Source organism: Amblyomma americanum, chromosome 1 (assembly GCF_052857255.1).
Source record: "Amblyomma americanum isolate KBUSLIRL-KWMA chromosome 1, ASM5285725v1, whole genome shotgun sequence".
NCBI classification, from domain to species: Eukaryota; Metazoa; Arthropoda; class Arachnida; order Ixodida; family Ixodidae; genus Amblyomma; species Amblyomma americanum.
The window spans coordinates 327647393-327670439 of NC_135497.1; the positions used below are offsets into that span (position 1 = coordinate 327647393).

The following is a 23047-nucleotide window of genomic DNA, read 5'->3' on the forward strand; positions in this document are numbered from 1 at the left end:
CTTTCCGTCACTTTTGTCTTTTTTTCACAACAATGCGTGGTTGTTGCGCCATCAACTATGCAAGAAGACTAGAAAAGTTTTTGAGAAAGACATTTCAGGAAGAAGGGGCCTTCAGAGTGCAACGGAACAACAAGTAGGAGAGCCGACGACATGACAGCGCTACAGGCAATCTAGAGCCTTGTCTCCTAGGCTCTGTGTTGTCCTGTTGCACTACAAAATACCTGTCTAATAATATGCACCACGAAGCCCAGCATGAAGTTTTGCTTAGTATTCAAGTTCTAATTTGCGTGATACCGCTTATTATGTTGCAGTTACCAGGTTGCAAACGTTGATTTTTATTGTCATGTAGTAAGTGGAAATCTTCCGCAGCTAGCCAACCACTTTGCCAAGTTGTATTCTTTTGAGCGAAGCCGACAGAGGATGTACCTACTACCCAATGTGACGTCAGTGGTGTCCTGGTACAAGAGGGTATCAAGTACTGCTTTGTATTGTAGCAGATAAAGTACTATGCCTGAATGGGCTTTTATTCATGGGGCTTGGTGCAGTTGGCTTAAAGCAGTGCATGTCCTCTACCACTCTCTCCTGTTGGCCATTTCTCTCGCGCTGCACATATCTAAAATGGCACATGCTGCCGTAAATATTCATCGTTCTCACAAGTCGTTCTTTTAGCTCATGACTAGCCCAAAAACTATTTTGCGTGCTTCAGGTAGGTGCCGCTAGATAAACTTGGCTGTGCTATAGGCATGTCCGGTAGCTTAATGAACGCTTAAAGCAATGAACATCTTCATCCACCATCGATGTCAGGAGACATCGGCTGTTTGCAACTTCTAGCGCTGTATATTTGAAGTATTTAAAATCGAGCGGCTGTTCAAAGGACGGGTGCCCTGGTTTCTGTCATGGTTCGCCTATTCTCTGCTATGCGAAAATTCAGTTATAAGATGACCTTAGCCTCATTGTCATTCTACTAGTACTCCATTGCACTCTGAAGAAAAGAACGCAGAGTGCTATGCAAGCACCTCTTTACCGCAGCATTTGCATGGATATTTTCCTGGATTTCCCTGAAACTGGAAGGTATGACAAGCGATGCTCATATTTCTCGTGTTCATATTTCTTATTTCTGTGATACAACAGCAGTTGCCACCAGAGAGTGGCATAAAAACTATGTACGAAAGGATGAAAGCTGTGGTTGCATTCACTGAAAAGCACAGCAGCCTTCCGTCTTCTGACACAAGCCATCCAACTTCCAGTGGCTTCACGTATGCTCAGCTCATATGAGAGAATGTGCCATCCAGCCACCTAGTGAAGATTAGTAGTTACTTTCTTTTTTTGTCCGTGTGCCACTGCACTGTTTCACCATAGTGTTAGACCAACTCGCCCATCAGTTCGTGTTATTAAGGTTGTCAAACTATGCACAAAATGCACGTGCACAGTGAATCGGAACAATGTCGAGATGCTGCAGGAGGGATGCCAGGCATATGCAGTTTACATGCTATTTTTTTCCTCACGTCTTACTGAGTATATACTGCAACAGTCATAAAGAGATAGATATGATAAAAACTTGTCTATACACAAGAGAAAAATTTATGTGGTTACCTCTGAATGAATTCCAATGTGGCTTGCACTTCTTGATTGTATTTCATGTTGAGACAAAAGTACGCAGCATACAGGGTCTCCATGGCGGCCAGAAAGCTCAGTCCTTCAAAGCACTTTGCTCCGTCGAGTGTCACAATGCACGTACAATCACAGTCAAAGATGCTTGTGCCTGAAAAGAAAATTATCAACGACTGCATCAAAAACTGAGTTCGGGTTAAATATTAGCAATTGTGGAGCAATTCGTTTTTTTTAATGCTACAGCTCAGAAGAATAATTTTTAGCATGATAATATGAACATGAGGCATACAAATCTTTCTCACATAGCTGGTCATGTCAGCACAGCTCACAAAAAAAATATGACGGCACCTCTATGTAGATGCAAATGCTAGACACTGAAGGTATTTATAAAGCAATGGACAAGAGCAGATGGATGAATGGCAATGCATGCGATATTCTCAAGTTAATATTATAGGCCACAAACCTGAATTTTATAGCTACACTAACAAGGTTCTAGCAGCGGGTTATGCTGCCAGGTACAATCTCAAAGAGAAGACTGTGGCATGCGGATGGTTAATTTAGCTTCCTTGGCATGCCTCATCGAATTCTTGAAGCTGCATTGAGTCTGACATACAGGGTAATTCACAACAACCTCCTTCGTTACCACGCTCTAATTCTTTGTGATCAATGAGGTTTCATACTTCCATGCTTTTTAGAAGGTTATACTCTGCTCAAAGCATTCAGAAAATTATTAAAATCTTACCAAGTACAACCACCATTGGTGTAGGAGGCAGGTCACTAATCAGTTCAGAAACACAGGTTGACGTCTGTGGAGGTAAGAAGCCATTATCATAAGCAGATGAATATAAGGAAACTGCATGTTCAACACAAGGGCACACAGGTAACAAGTGAGCTGAAGAATCACAGGAATAATGAACACCTGGCTAATTGCAGCAGCAGGACTACAAAAAGGAAAGTTCACAGCTTTTTGCACTTCGGTAAACTTTGAGGTGGTGCCCATAAAATTCTACTGGAACAATGACGCATGTTAATTGTTAATTTTTCGTTGCCACTGGCTACAATTTCTGTGAACTCAAATGATGGAGCAAGTGCTCTAGAATATTACAGAGATATGTGAAAGTATCATCTACGGTCATAAAGCAGAAATTATGTTAATGCTGAGAGGCTACCAAATATCCATCCCCGCAATAATCTCACCTAAAAAACACTAAATAGGAACTCTGTCTTTTCCTTGAAGAAAATGCACAGCAATGGGAACACCCCACTGAGCAGAGCTTTTGGACGGCCCATGTCCTGCCCTGTCTGTCATAAGGAGCCATTGAAGTGCCTCGTCTCCCTTCAGGCTGTGCCGCAGGAATGCATACAAGACCTCGAGGTCTGCAATTTCTTGATTGACAAATAATCCTTCTAGCTGCGTGTCCGTTAGCCTAAAAAAAAATGATGTTTAGCTGTAAAGCCTTCTTGACATTGCTGAAAACAACCATAACAGTGAGTGAAAGGTAATTTGTGTGCTTGCACAATACATTCACCCTTTTCAACCTAACGATCCAGTGCTGACCAATTTATCAACATCTACAGGGTATGCCCTCTCTTCTTTGTGTCATGCATTACCCCTTCATTTTTTGGCCCTGCCATCTTGGTGCGAAATTGATGGTCATATGCAATGTGTTTCAGGGAAGCCTGCCACTAATTTTTAAAAATCGGCTTTTTGAGTTATGAAGACTTTCTGCGGCAGAATAATACCAGTGTAAGCGGGAAATGCAAACAGGTGAATAAAGTCTGCTAGTAAGTTGGTTAAATAATTTCTGATAATTAAATTCATAACTATCGCAGTCAGGCAACTGGCAGTAATTAAAAATTGTAGCCGGTCATTAGTAAGAGCCATATCAGTGTTTGAATTTCGAAAACACGATTACTCTAGATGCTGTGGCCCAGAAAATTTTAGCTAGATCATGCCAAGATACAAGCACTTTTGAAATGCATGCAGACAAACCAATCCCTCTTGTGCACGTAACTATACATTCGAAATAGCCAAACTTTCCATGTCACAGCGCCAAAGGTAATCGTGTTTCAAAATTCTAAAAATTGACATGGCTATCAGTAATGACCAGCTAGAAATCTCTAATTGCAACCAGGTGCTAACTGTGACAGTTTTATCAGAACTTAGTTATGCACCTAACTAGTTAACATGCGGGCTTCCCTGAAATATCTGGTATACACTTATATGCATGACCACACTAATACCTCATGCCTACTGCGACATACTATCAACAACAAGAATAAATGGACTGCAAAAATTGTTGATCTTGTACTGCAAGGTAAGGCTCTCAGAAGGCAGCACGACAGACTTACAAAGGCAACTGCACCAGGTGCAGTCATCATCATCATCAGCCTGACTACACCCACTGCAGGGCAAAGGCCTCTCCCATGTCTCTACATTTAACCTTGTCCTTTGTCAACTGTGACCACCGTACCCGGCAAACTTCTCATCCGCCCACCTAACTTTCTGCGCCCCCTGCTATGCTTGTCTTCTCTTGGAATCCACTCCGTTACCCATAGGTGCAGTCTACTCCCGACTATATTAACTACTGTTGCACCGAGTTTCAAATTAAGTAAAATTTTAACCCAATTTTTTAATTTTGTTCACTTTTCAGACATGATAATGAATGCTCACAGCCTGTAATTTATGGATTCCTTATTACTTAAACAGTTATTGCACTAATTGTTGGAAGTTATTCTTTGACATTGCATCTGGTAGTAGAAGTGCCCTAATCCAATACGTGGCTTACCCTGCACATTCGGCATCCAGCATTACTTTAACACACACTCAGCAACAGTTACTTTTCCTGAAACCTCAAACAACACTTCAATTTACTGACATGCAGCTTGCAAATACAGTTGCATACATGCCTTCTAATATAGGCCAGGAAGTGCCGTTGCGTGAACAGCAAGGGCCACTCTTTCTGTACATCACAAGCTCGCTTGCCCTTAGTGTTGATGGTCGCTCGAATTGCTGCATAAGCACGCATCAAGAGTCCTTCTTGCAGAGGAATGTTTTGCTCCTCTAGAGCTTTCAGCAAGAAGCATTTTTTTTTGCTTCCTCACAATCATTGAAGTCTATGGCAGTGACTGGTGGCTGCCATTCTGTGCAGCCATAAGTTGTCCTTGCTGTTGCCCTCTTCAGAGGCCCTCCGCACAATTCCTCAGAAAGGCGCTTACATCCGCGCCTTGCGTTTTCAATTCGGCACTTAATTTTGTAAGCAAGTCCATGAAACGTTTTACCCCCTGAAGAGGTGGACAGTGCGTCACAGAGTGCTGACGAATATTTCTGGCCGACACGATTGGCCACTGACCGGATTTGCTTTGCAGTTGGCCTTGAGGCCGCTTTGCACATTGCTGTTGCTATTAGTCTTACTACTTCTTGATATTGACTTCGTTCAAGTGGATTTGATGCACTCAGGGCTGTTAGAGTTTCATGAGACAGGGAGTTCTATGGAATCGTCAATGACTGAAAAGCTTCCAGTGATGGCTGGGGGGACGACGTTACAGGCTCCTCTGTAAATTCAAATGCAATCAGACTTGGCAAAGGAGTTGAGTGGTAACAATACCAGTACCTACAGCAGCCAAACAAATTGCAAGATGGAATTTATTGCACAGCATTTAGAATCATTTAAACCTCTGCCCCATATTTTTGATCAAGTCGGATAGTCCAGCGTGATGTATCATCATCATCACCATCAGTCTATGTCCACTGCAGGACAAAAACCTCTTCCATAACCCTCCAATTAACCCTGTCTTGTGCCATCTGCGGCCACTTTAACCCTCAAAACTTTCTAATTTCATCTGCCTTCCTGACTTCGTCTCCTGTTATGCTAGCCCTTGTAGCACTACCCTTTAAGGACTATAGACAACTAATTTTATTACGTGTTTTCTTTTTTCAAATGATGCATCAGACATGGAATACATGGATTACCAGATGGTACTAAACCTACAACAGCTAAATAATTTATAATTGAATTTCTTCTCCCATGCTGTTTCGGCTTCATCGACCGAACGATGACTGTGACATCAAGTTGATGTTTTGGTCACGTGATCAACTAGAAAAGCTAACATAATCAGCAGATATGTAGATTTAATTCACTACGACATTTAATCCAGCTTCTTCCAAGACCTGAAATGACAAAAATGATTTCTCACTTGACGTCAGAGTCTTCGTTCGGTCAATGAAGCCGAAACACATTAGAGAAAAAATTCAGTTATAAATTATTTAGCAGTTGTAGGCAAATACCACCTGTTTCATTCTGTCACCGAATGTTACAGCTATCAGTTTCTTTTCCATAGCTTACTGAATTGCCCTGAATTTAAGTTCACCGAACTTGTTAGCCTCCACACTTCTGCCCCGTAGGAGAGTACAGATATGGCTGTTACTTCCCTCAGAAATGCTTGTAAACTGCCATTCATCACCTGAGAGTACCTGCCAAGAGCACTCCACCCCATTCTTATTCTCCTAGTTATTTTACTCTCATAATCCAGGTCTGCAGTCACTAACTGTCCAAAGTAGGTGCATTCCTTACAGCTCCAATCTTAACCACATTTCTGCATATTATTTTTAGATGCACTGCTCTACTTTGCCTGCCTAGGTCATTGACCATGCTTTATGAGAAATGTTGTGGTGGGGAGCTTCAGATGATTTGACCACCTAGGGAACTTTAATGTGTACTGGCATCACACAGTGTACTGGCGGTTTTCTATTTTACCCTTTTTAAATTTGGCTGCAATGGCCAGGAATCAAACCTTTGAACTCGTTGACCTTTGACCACTCACAGAGTTGTGAGTGGCACTCCGTCCCATTATCTTCTCTTGTGTGTGTTTTTGGCGCCTTTAAATATTTACAATGAGCTGCTTTAGCAAGGACATGTGGTTTGCTGTGTCCAACATAGGGGCAGCAGAAGTCAATTATATGAGCGGGATGCAGCTTTGCTTTTTGTAGCTGCCTTTGCTTAATTTACTCTGGCCTTATGTCAAGCAGGCGCAGTCATTTGAAAAAAGGTAATAACAGCAGCCACACCAAAATAATATTGTGATAGTACAAGTTTTGCTTGGCAGAAATTGCTCCAGCTCTCTTTTCAGATTATGACTACACTGGCATTTCTCGTTACACTCAACCTGCTTTCCACTCATTTCTGTAGCACTTTCCTTTCTTCGAAATAGAAAAGGATACAATCAAGCTTGGGATGACAGTATGCCAAACTCTAGTGCCTTTCCTTTTTTTCACCTTTAATTTTTTCTCTGAGAGACCTCTTGGTCCAGAGAAAAGTATAGCAACTATAGCACTATGTTATAATTTTTCTGGTTTTCTTACACAGCTTGTTCACATGTACAGTCATACACAAAAGCCTGTGTGTTGCAGATTCGTGGCAATAAATGTATTCCTGTGTAGCCAGGCAAAGCACGGCAATGAAAAGTACACACGCATGATGACATATGCGTGCTCCATTTGCTGGAATGAATAGCTGACTTTCTAGCGAGGTAATGCAATTTTTTTTTCGGCCAATCTGCATCCTGCAAACTTTTGTCAATGACTGTACAACCATCACATCGGAGCTCTGGTGTCATAGTGCAGTAGCAGGGCTCTTAATCAAAACTCACGGATCTTCTCACTCAATATAACTAGGTGTAGTGGCTACAACAATGCAGACAACAATACAATGCATCCTTGGCATGCAGTTTGCTTGCTTCAAGATTTACCAGTCATGAGAAAAAATTTATTAAAGCAGAACTGTTTGTGCACTTAGTTTGGTAAATACAGTTAAACCACTACAGTCCACCACACTAAACAGATGCTGTTGATCACTTGACCCCATCGTTAGCCTAGAATAAACTTGATGCTCAGGCTAATGCTTGCTTCAAGTTATCAATTATACTGATAGCAAATCTAAATTACTTCATAATTAACATGCCTGCCCTTTGTGTACATCAGGGTATAATAAGAATGCATATTAGTCAGGTCAGACCCATAGAGCCGCATAACTCTACTGATGCAAAAGGTGCGCATTCTGTGCGATGCCAGTGCCTGTATATTAAAGAATCCCAGATGGTTGAAATTATTTCGGAGCCCTGCACTAAGGCATCTCTCTTAGCCCATGTGCAGCTTCGGGATCACAAGCCATACCAGCCTAATGAATGCAAAGCAATGTGTAACAACACACTTCAATGCACACTCGAGAAATGTTATGTTGTCAGCCTCATCTGTGAATCCTCTGAGTACCAGGGCTTGAAATTTACCTTGGCCAGAAGATAGGTGGTGCATGTGCTTATGAATAGCGACAGAGTGTTGCATGCACTGAAAGCATCATACCTGCATTGAAACGATCTGAAGTGAAAGCACTGGAGCCAAGTATGAATGTGCAGCCCAAATTGCCACCAAAGTTTTCTTGCATGTACTTAAAGCTTTCCTCATCAACTTCTGTGCTGTCTTCAAGAAATACCTAGGACAAAAAAGGAAATTTTAGAATGTGGATTTTTAAAGCAAGGATCCATACGGTCTAGCAGGCTGGTTAACGATCTCGAGGCTAAAGAGAAGACGTGGATCTTAAAAATGAAAATGTTTATTACAAGATATAACGTAAAGAAATTAGCTGTGGATATGTAATACTTCCTTCTATTTTCGAACATGTAATTAGTTTCAGAACATCTAAATCGGTTTTCATATTATGGAAAAATAACTGAAGCCTAATTACGTAATTTATTACAGGTTGTTCAGACACTTTCCCTCAACCATGCAAAGCTATGCTATTTGTATTGTTATTGAGGTACAACATCATACAGAAATGTTCAATTTTGTTAAAGCATCATAATTACGAAATATAATTAGGTGACATTAAAATTTGATATGTTCGACCGAGCTACAAAAATATAGCATAGCTCCATGGTTCAGTTCTTTCTGATCTCGACAGTGTAAGTTTAATTGAAATTGCACCACAAAAGCATAATGAAAACATCAGTCAGGGTAATCAAGTTGGCAAAAACACGAAGTGGAAAAAACTGCATTTGAGATGCGCATGCCAGGCACTCTAGAGGCCCTTGTAGAGGCCGCAGAAAATGGCAGAATGCAGATATTCCTAGAGAACTTCCCCATACTAAGTAATACTTAAATGTAGGGAAGAGCGGCAGTTTTCAAACAAGAGCAAAATGGTGGCCATTGGATATGCGGTTCTGCCGCATTTTGCCCCGAAATCACCATTTCAGTGTGCTGGTGGCATCAAATATGTCATTTTTAATTTGGTAGCTGGAGGTCAAATAATCATGACAATATAGCACAGACAAGGACGACGAAACAATACGATGGCACAAACGCTGTCTTTCAAGAAGGTTTACTGCAAACCATGTCAAATATATACATTGCGCCCCCCCCCCAAAAAAAACAATGAACAAGGTATGCCTTACATATTCACACTGGACGCGTTGAAAACAAAACAAAAATTGATTATGGGGCATTTAACCACACAAACTCTTTCTTAGTGAGTGTGAGTGACACAAAAGGTGCGCTACCACAATGATTGTGGTTATTTTAAAATTTTCGTAGCCTTGGTTATCTCACACATCAACTTTTCTCTGTGTCTGTCTAGCACAATACAGCGCATGAATTCCAGCACACAGCTCTCAGGATCTGGCAAATGATCGTAATCACGACAGTGAATCATCAAATTCTCCCTCACAGCTTTGTTCACATCATAATGGCGCTTTTTTAACCTCTCATTGGCACACCTGCCAGTTTTACCATTGTAAACATAGCCACAATTCAAGGGGATCAAGTACACTATGCCCTCTGTTTCTGAGAATGATAAGAGTTAAACAAGAACAGTACTGAGAGATGCATGTTTAAAACAGTGCAATGCACATATACCTTTAACCAGAACAGCCAGCCATTCCAAACTTGTGATCAAGTTGGACTTTTTTTTTCTGAACTGCACTTTCCGGAACCCAGAGGGTCTCCTTTGTGCAGCATCTGCTCATGTGAGAAGCTGATAAGGTGTCGTGATGTGGCCTTTGTAAGGTAAGACTCTGGTCTCCCGAGGCGATCATATTCGCATTTGTGGATGCCCCCTCGAGCCACCTGATTCCGTCCTCGCACCTCGCAGAGCATGGCTTTTATAAAAACAGCACACCAAAGCATCTCCCAAGTAACAGTGCAGAACACAGACGGGTGCACGAGATGAGAAGGTGACACAACAAGCGCTGACTTGCAATGTTTGTTTTGAGAAATACAGAACTTCATATACCCTTCCATAAAGTCGCCACATGTTCCAAGGACACGTGGCTTGCACACTGTGTGGCACACGCACTCCTGCACAGTCGTGAAAATCATTGCACGTTTGACAGCTCAAGTTCTTTTTTTGTTAGCAGTAGGGACGGTGTGCTGACGCATTGTTCTCGTAGTCTGAATAATCCTAGCTGCCCCAATAATCTCACAGACCACCTGTTCACTGTGTGTTTTCAGCACTTTGCATCGATGATTGATTGAGGAATTGATTTTGCACTGTTGCATTGAGCACTACAGCATATTTTTGTCTGGATACACAGCACAATGCACTTTGTCGCAACTTTGGAACTTTTTTCCTGAAAGTTATTCAGTTTAATTTTAGTGTAAACAATTTATCCATGTAGTACATGTTTTGGCGAGGCAATGAAAAGTTTTATATAGCTCATAAATGTCGTGTGGACTTTTTAAAAAAAGTTCCGAAATGAAGCATTTCGAGCTAAAAAACAAACTACAAAAAACAAAAACCTTGTGCAGGCATTGTCTTGACACATGATAAAATATACAACTCATATAAGTTGTCCAAAAAAACTTTGGAGGCCAAAAAGAAAAGAAACATTTTATCATGAATTTTGTACGGAGACCTACTTTTGCACTAGTCTGGAAAATTCAAAGGGCTGTCAGATGATGAGAAAAATTTTTTCTCATTCGATATTAAGAGAAATTTCTTTTGTGAGTTCAATAAAAAGACAAATTTTTGGACCAAAATCAAAGAGGGTTATGAGCAAACATTGGTGCGTTTGGCATGAAATGACCCATGTAGTCAGCTGCATAAAATTTAGATGAGCTATATTACATGCACACATCTTTTTTTTTAAGCAATGTTACTGCCTCAGGGCATATAAAGGGGGTATGTTTGGGTGGTTTCGCTAGATGCTAAAATAAACTGATGACCACTTGCTTTGAACATGTATAGCAGACCTACTAAAATGACAACTTTGGTCCAATACACAAAATTCAAATGTTATGCTCATTAAATTTTTCTGGTGCTGGCGAGAACGGTGGTAGAAGCCGCGTCAGAACTTGAACATTTATTGTGCCAAACACAAAACAATTGAACACTTGGAAATTCAGAAGTGGAAATATACCAGTAATACAAAAATGGCAACCCTTATCCATTCATTTTAATTAATGAAATACAACCAAATTAACCTATTCAGTTCAAATCTGCATTAGCTATTATAATTTACTCAAGTTCTCTCATGGCCCATGCAGAGGCAGTAAGAGAGGGGAGTGAGCGGTTGCAAAGTGATACATAAGAACAATGCTGAACTGCAGGTTTTTCCAGGAAAAATAAATGCACGTATATATTAAAATATTGCAACATCATTATACAGGTTTACGGGGCAAAGGAAATACACATTACACATTGCTATAAAAAATATGTCTTGTACAAAAGATATTAGGGTGAGAAACAAAACAATGCAAGCTGCAGTATCATAATTGGTTCAAAATGTTTAGAAACAGGCGCAACAGCAGCAACCAACAACACCACAATGGCAAAACAATGTATAATTTGTATCAAGAACAATAAAAATAATGCTCACACATGAAAAATCGGCTCAGTGAATAAATTCAGTGAATTCGGCAGAATATTTCAATTTAATTGTTTCAATTTGCTTGGAGACGAGTATTGCACTTCACTTAATTAATACATTAATTAATTACTGAAATAATGAATTCGATTCAGCTATTGCACGCACTTAATGACATGTTCAATTCTAAGAGATTCACTTGTCAAATGGTTTCACTTGTATATAGATTCACGAAATTATGCAGACAAATAAAAATGCGTACATGTTGTCCTATAGCTGCCTCATCTGTCGAAGACAGGATAAGGAGCGGATTACCTCCCAGGCGCAAAAAAAAATGTAATAACGGTATGTATAGCATGTGCCCATCACCTTGTCACTTCAATACGGCGAATCGAAACCATGTGCGCCCGCGCTTCGCATGTATACGGTAACGAGCCACGATACTCGATCATGCTGTATTTCGAGCTGGCCAGGTTTACTGATACGCCGATGCGAGGGCCATTTTGGGGCATGCATATATGTTTTCTTTGCATTTCACGCGACAGTACGCGCTAACTCGTTCGGATGGTTTCTTTTTCTCCTCTCGTTGCAGCTGCCGATCCCTACAGTGAGTTGTTCGCCGCGACAACTGACAGTGCTGTCTTGATAATCGCAGCGCTGATAAAAGCTGAATGTATACATACCTTGAAAACGAGCAGCACTTGCTTTGTCCGGCCAAGAAATGCTGTCTTGTTTGGCACACAGCTGCAGTCGCCGTCAAACGACGTGCTGTTCACGCGCCATTAGTTGCATCAGCAGCCGCGTTTTGTGGCACTCCGCGCTGTGTGCTGCGGCTCCAGGGGTGGTATCACTCCGCAAGACAATCATGTTTCGAAGAATAAAAGACGCTATTTGCGCTTACGAGCAGCCTGACAGTGCGTGACGCTTATAATAAGCGTGCAATCGCTCTGTGTAGCGCTGAGCATAATAGCACGAATGTACCAAGTCTTTCGCACTTTAGTTGCACATTTCTGAATTGCGTAGCAGTTCCCGTTTCGAAACCGAAACTACACTTTGGCGATTACGCCGACGTGCGGGACGGGAGCCGTTCAGCTTTTCCCGTAGTTTTACAGAATTTTCTAACAGTGTCCATTTGCAGTCTTCGAGTTCCACAGCGCGCGTGTTCGAGACGCGCCGGGACTGCGTTCCCATAAGGAGCAGTGGTAACGCGGTATCGTACGACGATTTCCTTTGGATCCATTGTTTTTTTTTCTTTATGCGTTCTTGGAGGCAGCAGCGCCGGCACGCGCATGACGTCTCCAAGCACAGCCAATGACGACGGAACACGTGCAGCTCGTGGCGAAGCATATGAGCGAATCACGGAGCGGAAAAGGTCACTATAAAAGAGTAACAACGCAGCCTTTTTGCCTTCCTGAAGGGACTCGGCAAACAGTCAACACGTCCGTTCCGGTGATTGCCATTTGTGTTTGTGGCCCGCTATCTAAATGGGGATAGGAGAGCGCAAAGACAAGAAGAAAAACGACTCAGCTGGTGGACCTCCAGGTGCGTAGCGAATTTTCTTTCGGTTCTGTGGCCTCCGCCGCTGTCGTTTGGGCGCTCGATCCCTTTGTTCATCTGGCGTCACATGGTGGGCGCTATAGGCCTAACCTCGTGGGCTAGGATGATTCTGTTCTAAAGCATTAAATTTTTGCGAGAAGGCTGAACGAAATTCACGAGCTTCGTTACCCGTTTGTTTTCGCTATCATTTTTATTTGAGCGTGAGTGACCGTGACTTGAGAGAAAAAAAAACCGCGTTTGGTTGAGCCGAAGCGACCTCGAGAGCCTTTATATCGCGTTAAGGTTGGTTCACGTGCAAGCGACTGAGCGAATATAGCGATTGAGCAGCGCGTTGCAGCGAAAAATGTCGATATTTTTAATAATAATAATAATAATTGGTTTTTTGGGGAAAGGAAATGGCGCAGTATCTTTCTCATATATCGTTGGACACCTGAACCGCGCCGTAAGGGAAGGGATAAGAGAGGGAGTGAAAGAAGAAAGGAAGAATTAGGTGCCGTAGTGGAGGGCTCCGGAGTAATTTCGACCACCTGGGGATCTTTAACGTGCACTGACATCGCACAGCACACGGGCGCCTTAGCGTTTTTCCTCCATAAAAACGCAGCCGCCGCGGTCGGGTTCGAACCCGGGAACTCCGGATCAGTAGTCGAGCGCCCTAACCACTGAGCCACCGCGGCGGGTCAACGATATTTTTGGAACCTCTTCACTCTGGCCGCTTCCCCCGCCGCGATGGCTCGAAACGGCTTTGTGCGCCGCGGCGGCACGCGCTTCTGCACGCGTCGCCCGTGCGCCTGCATGGTCCGGCCATGCTGCTGACCTGACACGGAGCAGGTGCTGTGGAACGCTCTTCCGCTTGATGAGTGCCTTGATCCACGGCATGTTTCCGAGCGCTGCCGTCTCGTTTTAGTCCGTTCTTGATGCATAGCAACACCTCCGCAGCTCCGCACCCTAATCCCCTAAGCGCATTTACGATTTCTTTATGGTTTATTTGGGTTTAACGTCCCAAAGCGACTTAGGCTATGAGAGCCGCCGTAGTGAAGGGCTCCGGAAATTTCGACTACCTTGAGGTTCTTTAACATGCCCTGACAACGCACATAACACGGGCCTCTTCAATTTCGCCTCCATCGAAATTCGACCGCCGCGGCCGGAATCGAACCCGCGCCTTTCGGGTATCGCTTTTGAGCTTCCTTAATCTCTTTGCGCTGCATTTTTTGCTTGGGCTATCCGGATTACCCGCAGCGGTGGCTCAGTGATTAGGGCGCTCGGCTGCTGATCCGGGGTACCCGGGTTCGAACCCGACCGCGGCGGCCTCGTTTCGATGGAGGCGAAACGCAAAGGTTCCCGTGTGCTGTACGATATCGGTGCACGTTAAAGATGCCCAGAAGGCCGAAATTATTCCGGAGCCCTCCACTACGGCACCTCTTTTTTTCCTTTCTGCACCCAGTCCTTCTATCCCTTCCCTTACGGCGTGCTTCAGGTATGCGCCGCGATATGCGAGACGGTTACTGCGTCTTTTTTTCCTCAAAAACCAATTTTCAATTTTCAGCAAAGGTCTGTCTTTCCCCGGATTGTGGTCGCTGTTTATCGCGACTGCGTGTCTCTTGTTTCTAGGTATGAGTGCGCACTCTATGGGGCTGCCGGATGAAATCAAGCCGGCTTAACAGCTTGGCGTCCCGCTGTGTGGTGCGATGTGTGGCAGAGTTTTGTTGTAGTTGTTGAGACTTAGGGAAGAATGAAAAGTTCACGGACCCGCCCACCGGCTCAAGCTGATCCACAGTAGCTACCACGTGCAGGTAATCACTGACACGTGAAGATAATCGCTGCTACGGGCAGACATTTGGAGAGTTAAACGAGATTTGAGAGAAAAGATTGGCAGAAAGGACTCGCAACAGCCGCCTCATCTGAAGCGACGACGACGGTTTAGCAACAGGTACTTCCGGTGACAAGCAGCCCTCGCCACATGTGCGGCAGCCCCTACATCGCAGCTCAATAGGGCCGGGCAGCCATCTAATCGTCCCCTTCCTGTGAAGGGAATGCTTTACTACTACCTTGCGTAGCTGCTTCGCCGTGTAGGAGAGTTTTACCTTGGACCGAGGAGAAACCACGTGACAGCTATGACGTCATTCAGCTGCCACCACCGCGTTCATTGTGATCATTGGCATTGGCGTTGACGATGTTCTGGACTCCGTCGATTTTGAGGAAAGGCAGGGATTTGGGGAAACGTTTCGCACAACCAGCATGTGTTGACATTCTCCGTGACAGCAAGCGTTGTCAGCGGTACGAAAGGTGCATTCTTTACGCCCGATATATAAATTAAAAGAAAAATTGACGCCCCATTATAGTTGTCCGGACCCGTGGAGTATCTCTTACGGGTCCAAGTTGGACTTAATTTTGGAAATGTGGCGGGGAGTTTGAAGGATGCTTCTTTCCCGCCACCGGTTGGCCCAGTATTGCACTACCTCCGGGATCGGCCTTGTCTTTAGCGCGTCTTTACTATCCTGTCTTTCTGCCCCATCTTTCAACTCTCCTACTATCTGCACGTGGTAGCGATTGTGGCTCGGCTTGAGCCAGTGAGCAGGCCTGTGCACTTTCCTTTCTTTCTTCCAGGCAGTAACAGACAGACAGACGACCCATTATGACAGACGGTAATTCGGAATTTGAGCGCAGCTCTTCGCAAGCCGCTTGCTACCGCTTGGCAGGTTCCTGTTGCGTTGCTAGCGACCCTCCGGCATCGTCCCGTAGCAGCCGCCTTCCGGCTGTCCATTCCTCTCGTGTGCCAGGTGGCGCTTCGCTCTGCTGCTACCTGCCAACACGTCACCTGTCACACTCCGTAACACGTCACCTGTCAGGTAGCATGTTACAGCGACTACGACGCGGAACGCAGCAACGGGCGAACTGGGGTCTAAAAGGAATGAAACTAAAGAAGTCACGGCAGTTGAACACGAAGCGAAAAGCTTCACCACGTTGGTAAAGAAGTCGCATAGGCCGGAGAATAGCCTTCAATGACTTTCAGCCCAACCATGTTAGCCATGTATGACCGTACGTGGTACAGTTATGGCGTGGAACTCTTGACCTCTGCCCTTGACCCATGACCTTTAGTTGACCTCTGATCTTTGACATTAGGTGACATTTGGGTTCACCTTTGACCCTGAACACATTTGATGGGGGTGTAAGACCATGAGATACGTCTAAGCCACGTGGTCGTGTGTGTATATACTATAGAACGGCTGTCCATGCAGGCGCTGCCGTGGACGAGCCACAGGTGCTTAGCAAGCGTCCTTGTTTTCGCTGAATTCCAGGGTTAGCGAAGTTAAATTGAAAATTGTTTTTTTTTTGTTCTCAAGTATACAACTAGAAGGAAAGCGTGCGCGTGTGTCGCAAATATATTGAATGCGCGGCGGGACATTTGTTGCTTCTTCGTTGCTGTGGGGGAGGGCTGATCGCATTTGTGTGAAAATTAAGACCCTGTGCGACAGCTAGGGCCTCACACTCAGTTCTTCCGTGCAAAGGGTATACGACGCTGTTTGGGGGCGCTGCGTGTTTAGTCGTGTGTAGTTACAGAGCATGCCATTGTCGGCTTGCACAGCTGTCTTAGTTGGGACGGCCATTGCGACGTATGCTCACGACCACAGTATACTGAATTTTCGGTCACTGACCATGTCAGATATGTTAGCTGAAGTCAGCTGACCATATTCACATGGTCAGTAAACCGAAGATTCATTCTGCTGACCTGACCAGACGGCATTCCGTCAAACCCTCGACTAGGTACTCTATACCATCTGTCTTTTACCGTTGAGCAGACAAGGGAAGGGACAAGTGGTGCTCGTTATGACATACATGATGGAGGCCAACAGTGACCGAACCAAGAAGCATAAGGGATGTTTTTTTAATAATATGTGGTGTTCATCCGTGGGGTCTTAATACGGCAAAAACTTGTTAAAGAGTCTGGGTCCTTGGAGTACGCCTTCATCGCAGAGGACAGCTTTGAAGGCACCTTTAAAGTTCTTGAAGGACTCAGGACTGAGTGCAAGATTGTGAACAATCAGTGTGTGCCCTGTGTACCCTGCAAGTAACGGCCGACGGACACGTGGAAAAGTGATCATATCCCTTTGTTCTCTCCCTTTTCTATCTCTCCCTTCGTTCTACTTCCCACGTGTAGGGTAGCATACCGGGTGTTGCCTAGTTAACCTCCCTGCCTTTCCGTCTTTCTCTGCCTCTCTCTTTGCGACGTTAAACCCCCATGAAGAAAAAACGAAACTTTTTAAAGATAATTGATTATAAAGCAGAAGGAAAACAACCACATGCCACCGTTGGTATCCGAAACCCACTACCTCTGAATTTAGCGTCCGGTGCTCTACCAACGGAGCTCCGGCGACGGCTGTCCAGTCTTCAGCTTTCGGCGGTGTATATATGCGTGTCGTAGCGATCGCTATGATCGCAAACGCAGCAGATGTATGAACGCTACGTTAAACGGGCATTTTCGGCTCGCAGCGGTGCCTTCGGCCAGCGGTGGCAATCAAGCCACCGCTCCTGCTCCGTCGCCCGCCGGTACGCCGCGGGATTTGTTCGCGCAAGTACTGCAGCAGGGCGCCGCGCCCAGTCCGCAGCCGCGCGCCGTCAGCCGCGGCCCGGCCCCTGCCGCGGTGCCCAGAGCTCAGCCCACCGCGCAGCCCACCGCTCAGCCCAGCGCCTCCCGTCCCAGCTACGGGGCCGCCGCCGCCGCAGGTGACGCCAACGTAGCGGCCAGCAGCCCGCGGCCTGCATCCGCAGCAGCCGCCGTGAGTCGCAGTCAGCCGGCAGCAGCTGCCCTACCACCTTCGCCCGTTGCAGTAAGAGAGCAGACCCCCGAAGCTGGAGACCAGGCCACTCCAGGCGGCGATGTCAGTATCAAGGTGCGTACTGTTTTCCGAAAAGGGCTTCACCTTGGGCTATGGCATGTAGCTCGCTTAACCTCGTTATAACAAAGTAGAAAGTGTGTTCGCGGCTGTTACTTCGTTATATGCAGTGTTGACCGAGCTTCCACGGGGAATCGTAATTCCTTCGTTATATCCATTATTTCGTTATAAACCATGCTGTGCAGCTTGTTATGCCAGGGGTCCATATAAAGTTGCACCTATTAAAGCGGTTGAACCTCTTTACCACGAAGTTGAAAGTTTCCGGCGATAACTTGTGGGCGAAATTTAAAAGGAAAGTTTGTATTTCGATGAGTGGTTGGAACCCGACCGCGGCGGCTGCGTTTCGATGGAAGCGAAGCGCTGAGGCGCCCGCATGCTGTGCGATGTCAGTGTATGTTAAAGATCCCCAGGTGGTCTAAATTATTCCGGAGCCCTCCACTACGGCATTTCTTTCTTCCTTTCCACTTTCACTCTCGCCTTTTGCCTTCCCTTACGGCGCGTCTCAGGTGTCCGCCGATATGTGAGAAAGGTACAGTGCCATTTCCTATCCCCGATAACCAATTTTCAATTCTCACAGTTTCTTCTGTGAGGTTCAATGCCTCAGTCGTCGCCTGGATAAAGGGTGGCTCGAGGAATTATTGCGTCGTCAGGTTTAGCCTTTGGGTTCACTACTTACGCACCAGCGGCTGAGTGTTGTGTTGCCAGCGTGTGAGATTCTTTTTAAAGCGGAAGCTTTACTGACCGCAGGTTGAGCAGTTTCGCGTGATTCCTGGAGAGCCGTGCTGCGCATGCACGAGGAGCAGTGACGACACATGGCGCATTTCTCTCTCTCTCTCTCGATCCCTACTCACTACTGCGCATGCGCCACTAGTAGCATCGAGCCACAGGTGTTCAGCCGCTGCGCATCGCCGCACATTTCCTCAAAATCCAACTTTAAACTTAGTTTCCTCTTTCCCTCCCTCCTTTATCCCTTCCTTAATTCACGGCGCGGTTCGGGTGTCCACCGAGATGTGAGACGGTTACTGTGCCATTTCCTTTCCTCAAAAAACCAAACAAAACAAGTGAGCCTACGGCGTTCATAGAGTACATTGGCGTGGACAACTTTGCAAAGACCGTTCATTTTCACGAAACGAAAAGCGCACAATCGGCTCCGTGGTTCAGTGGAGACCTCAATCTCGGTTTCGCTTTGTATATCCTGGATTAGCGGGGCTAATCCAACCCGCCGCGGTGGCTAAGTGGTAAGGGCGCTCGGCTACTGATCCGGAGTTCCCGGGTTCGAACCCGTCCGCGGCGGCAGCGTTTTTATGGAGGAAAAACACTAAGTAATAATAATAATTTTGGGGGAAAGGGAATGCGCAGTATTAGTCTCATATATCGTTGGAAACCTGAACCGCGCAATAAGGGAAGGGATATAGGAGGGAGTGAAAGAAGAAAGGAAGAGAGAATTGCCGTAGCGGTGGGCTCCGGAATAATTTCGGCCACCTGGGGATCTTTAACATGCACCGACGTCGCACAGCACACGGGCGCCTTCGCGTTTTTCCTCCATAAAAACGCAGCCGCCGCGGTCGGGTTCGAACCCGGGAACTCTGGATCAGTAGGCGAGCGCCCTAACCACTGAGCCACTGCGGCGGGTAAACGCTAAGGCGCCGGTGTGCTGTGCGACGTCAGTGCACGTTAAAGATGGTGGTGGTGGTAGTGGTTTTATTAAAAATAATAGTAAAAAGGAAGGAAAAGATTTTTGCTAGCCCCGGCATCTGCCATCGATACTGAAGCACCTGAGCTGGGGCAGCGGAAATAAAGGACAGCAGGCAGAATGGAGAAATGAAATGAAAGAGGTGAGGGGACAGGAATAGAGGACAGGGGGAGAAGTAATATGTACAAACTATTTACACAATAAGTAATGTGTCCAGGTTGTGCGCGTGATTAGTTCAGTTTAGAGGAATTACAAGTTGTCGAAATTATTCCGGAGCCCTCCACTACGGCACTTCTTTCTTCCTTCTTTCACTCCCTCCTTTTCACCTTCCCTTACGGCGCGGTCAAGGCGCCCAACGGTATATGAGACAGATACGGCGCCATTTCTTTTCCCCCAAAACCGATTATTAATATTATTATTATTATTATTATTATTATTATTATTATTATTATTATTATTATTATTATTATTATTATTATTATTATTATTGGGCTACCTTTCTCTCATATCGGCAGACACCCGTACCGCGCGCCGTAAGAGAAAGGACAAAAAGGCGAGGGAGTGAAAGAAGAAAGAAAGAAGCGCCGTATTGGAGGGCCTCGGAATGATTTCGACCACCTGGGGATCTTTAACGTACACTGACATCGAACAGCACACGGGCGCCTTAGCGTTTCGGTTCCATCGAAACGCAGCCGCAGCGGTCGGGTTCGATCCTGGGAACGCCGGATCAGTGATCGAGCACTCTAACCACCGAGCCACCGCGGTGAGTGTATTGTCTTTTTTTAGTCACTCGTTAAATGCTCTTTAACTCGAAGCGAAATGGTGCACCGTCGAGCCCGAACATTCACTCTGGCAAACTGATGTTTCCTTGGACTGCAGCTGTTGATGCTTATAAATTACGCGTCTGCACATTCTCAATTCACAGAAAAATTCGTGTGAATGTTGTTCATCTTTCGCTGTTAATGGGCAGCTGCGACGTCTTTTTTTGGCCTCCACGAATGCCGAAATTTCCAAGGTAGTTCCTTGTGCCGAGCTTCGCCGCCGGGCGTCGGTTTGTTTCAGCACAAATAATTAAATGTTTCCAATTTTGTCGCCCCAATCGGGACGATTTCTGTGGGAGACCTTGCACGTGTGACGTCACCAGCTGCATGCCCTTCCATATTTGCTTGGAGTTTGCGCAAGAAGAAGAAAATGAAGACCTTTGTTTTTGGTCATTTCACGCAAACGGTGGTCTGTCGCTTACAGTCTCCAGTTTAGTCAGTCAACGCGCCGAAAGTTTTTGTGACAGTATGCATGACGACAAGCTTCTATCTTGACGTCATTCTTTGGGAGAAACCCAGTTTTAGTTTCGGTGTTCTTTGCTTTTGCTGGTTTAAAGGGCTTCTGCTCAGGATTTTGAAAAACGCTTTTAAAGGCACAGAGAATTGACTCCCAAGAAATGTTAGGCGAATAGGAACACAATACTACGTCTAAAACATTCAAACTCGCCCACAGTTGCCCTTTGAGTGGTTCTGAAACCTTGGAAGAAATACTTCAGCACTGGCGCTATCATGGGCTGGGTTCCCTGAATAAACAAATTAAGGCACAGAAAGAACTAGTACTGACTGTCTCGCTTTTGATGTACACCACGACCACGCAGTGCGGTTCCTTGATTTTGCAGTCGACCCGATCGCCCCTGTCATATGTGCTCAAGATAGAACAAGGCTTTGAAATACCTTCCGAGGAAAGTACAGGGTAGGTCAAAAGTTCCCAGGCCATAGGGTCTGCTTTTGAGCTGTATAATCAGGCAGACATGACACACCCAAAGACTCAAAATATCCGTAGAGGGCTGAAGAGGTATCGTTCTATACTCTGCGAACCTTGATAGCTTTAATCGCACCTTAAATGCCACGATATACCGATGAAAGAAGCAAGCCCTGTGGCCCCGGAACTTTTGACCAACCGTGTACATAACCTCGCTCAAGTACTACGAGCTTGCGTCATAAACACCTGAACCATATATTCCTACATTGAGCACAGAACCCACAATCCCGAGCGAAGGTTGGCGAGCTCTTTCCAGCGATTTTTTCACGCCCGCGCATTTCTCCGTCTCGTGCTCCTGCGTATTTTTGTTCTGATGTGGCTGTCGGTTAGATTCAGAAGTATGGCAGCTACTGTGGCCGCTGCCAATAATAAGTGTCGTTTCGGCGGTTCAGGAAGCCCTCCTCACCCCCCCCCCCCCACCATTACCGGGAAAATTCCCGAACGCGTCTGCAGCCGGCGGTGTGGCCGAGTGGGTAGGGCTGGCTGAAGAGCGCCGACCTGTGAGCATGAAAAGAGTGATGAAAGGAGATAGAAAGGCTAGAAGACGCTGTAATTTAGATATTGACTGCAGATAACTTCGCTTGCACAAAACATTTAAGACATTCTCAGGGGAGCTATATTAATGTTCAAGCGCCGTCCTTTAATAGGCTCGCTACAACACACGGGGTGCAGGAGGCTTTCCCCGTTAAGACTCACCGGAAGCGGTCCTGCACTGTAGTGTAGATCGAAGACCATTCGGCCAAACTTGTGTGACGCTCAACACACGAAACAGTGCGTGCATACTTACTTCTTCATGCCCTGCTCTAATTACCACCAATCACGGCGCAGGAGCTCGAGCGAACCCTGCCCTCCCACTTCCCGCGGAGGCCCGCCCACGGCCAGCTGGGCCGGACCATACAACTTCTTGCCAACCACTTCAGCATTGAGATACCGACCGGCAGCGTCTACCACTACGACGTCGACATCTCCTCGGAGACTGCCAAGGAGACCAAGGTTCCTGAGCAGAAAAACTACCGATGCCTCAGTACAAAGATCAACAGGATAGTCATCGAGCTCCTAGTAAAGAAGTACCGGCAAGACCTGGCCAACTGCATCCCGGCTTTCGATGGCCGCAAGAACCTGTACACGCGCCGCCAGCTCAACTTTCGCGAGCGGACATTCACAGTCGACATCGAGGAAGACCAGAGAAGCCAGAAGTTTATCATCAAGATCCAGTATGCAGCCACCGTGAACCTGGATGCCCTGCATGGCGTCTTCCAAAAGCGCGTACAAACTGTGCCCCAGGAAGTCCTCCAGGCCATCGACATCGTCTTGAGGCACAGCCCCTCGATCAACCTTGCGCCGGTTGGACGCTTGTTCTTCAGACCGCCGGGACCCAACGAGCACAATGACCTCGGAGGAGGCCGGGAGGTGTGGTTTGGCTACTACGCGAGTGTTCGACCCGCCCAATGGAAGCCCATGCTTAACGTCGACATGTCAGCAACAGCATTCTACGAGTCGCTTCCACTGGTAGACTTCATGTGCAGGTTCTTCAGCGACAGCCGGCGTGTGTTGACACCCGCGGACTTACGGTCATTGCGCGACAACCAGTACGCGCGGCTGAATAGGGAGCTCAAAGGACTCCGCGTAAAAGTGA

General features: G+C 45.8%; 1 long non-coding RNA gene across 1 annotated transcript; it reads right to left on the reverse strand.

Moving 5' to 3' along the window:
* Positions 1-1594: 1594 nt before the first annotated feature.
* On the reverse strand, positions 1595-12267 carry LOC144099267 (uncharacterized). The gene is made up of 4 exons (XR_013307364.1): positions 12150-12267; positions 7970-8099; positions 2354-2417; positions 1595-1762 (listed from the first exon to the last, which is right to left on the reverse strand). It is a non-coding gene; the product is annotated as an uncharacterized LOC144099267 (long non-coding RNA).
* Between the last annotated feature and the right edge of the window lie 10780 nt (positions 12268-23047).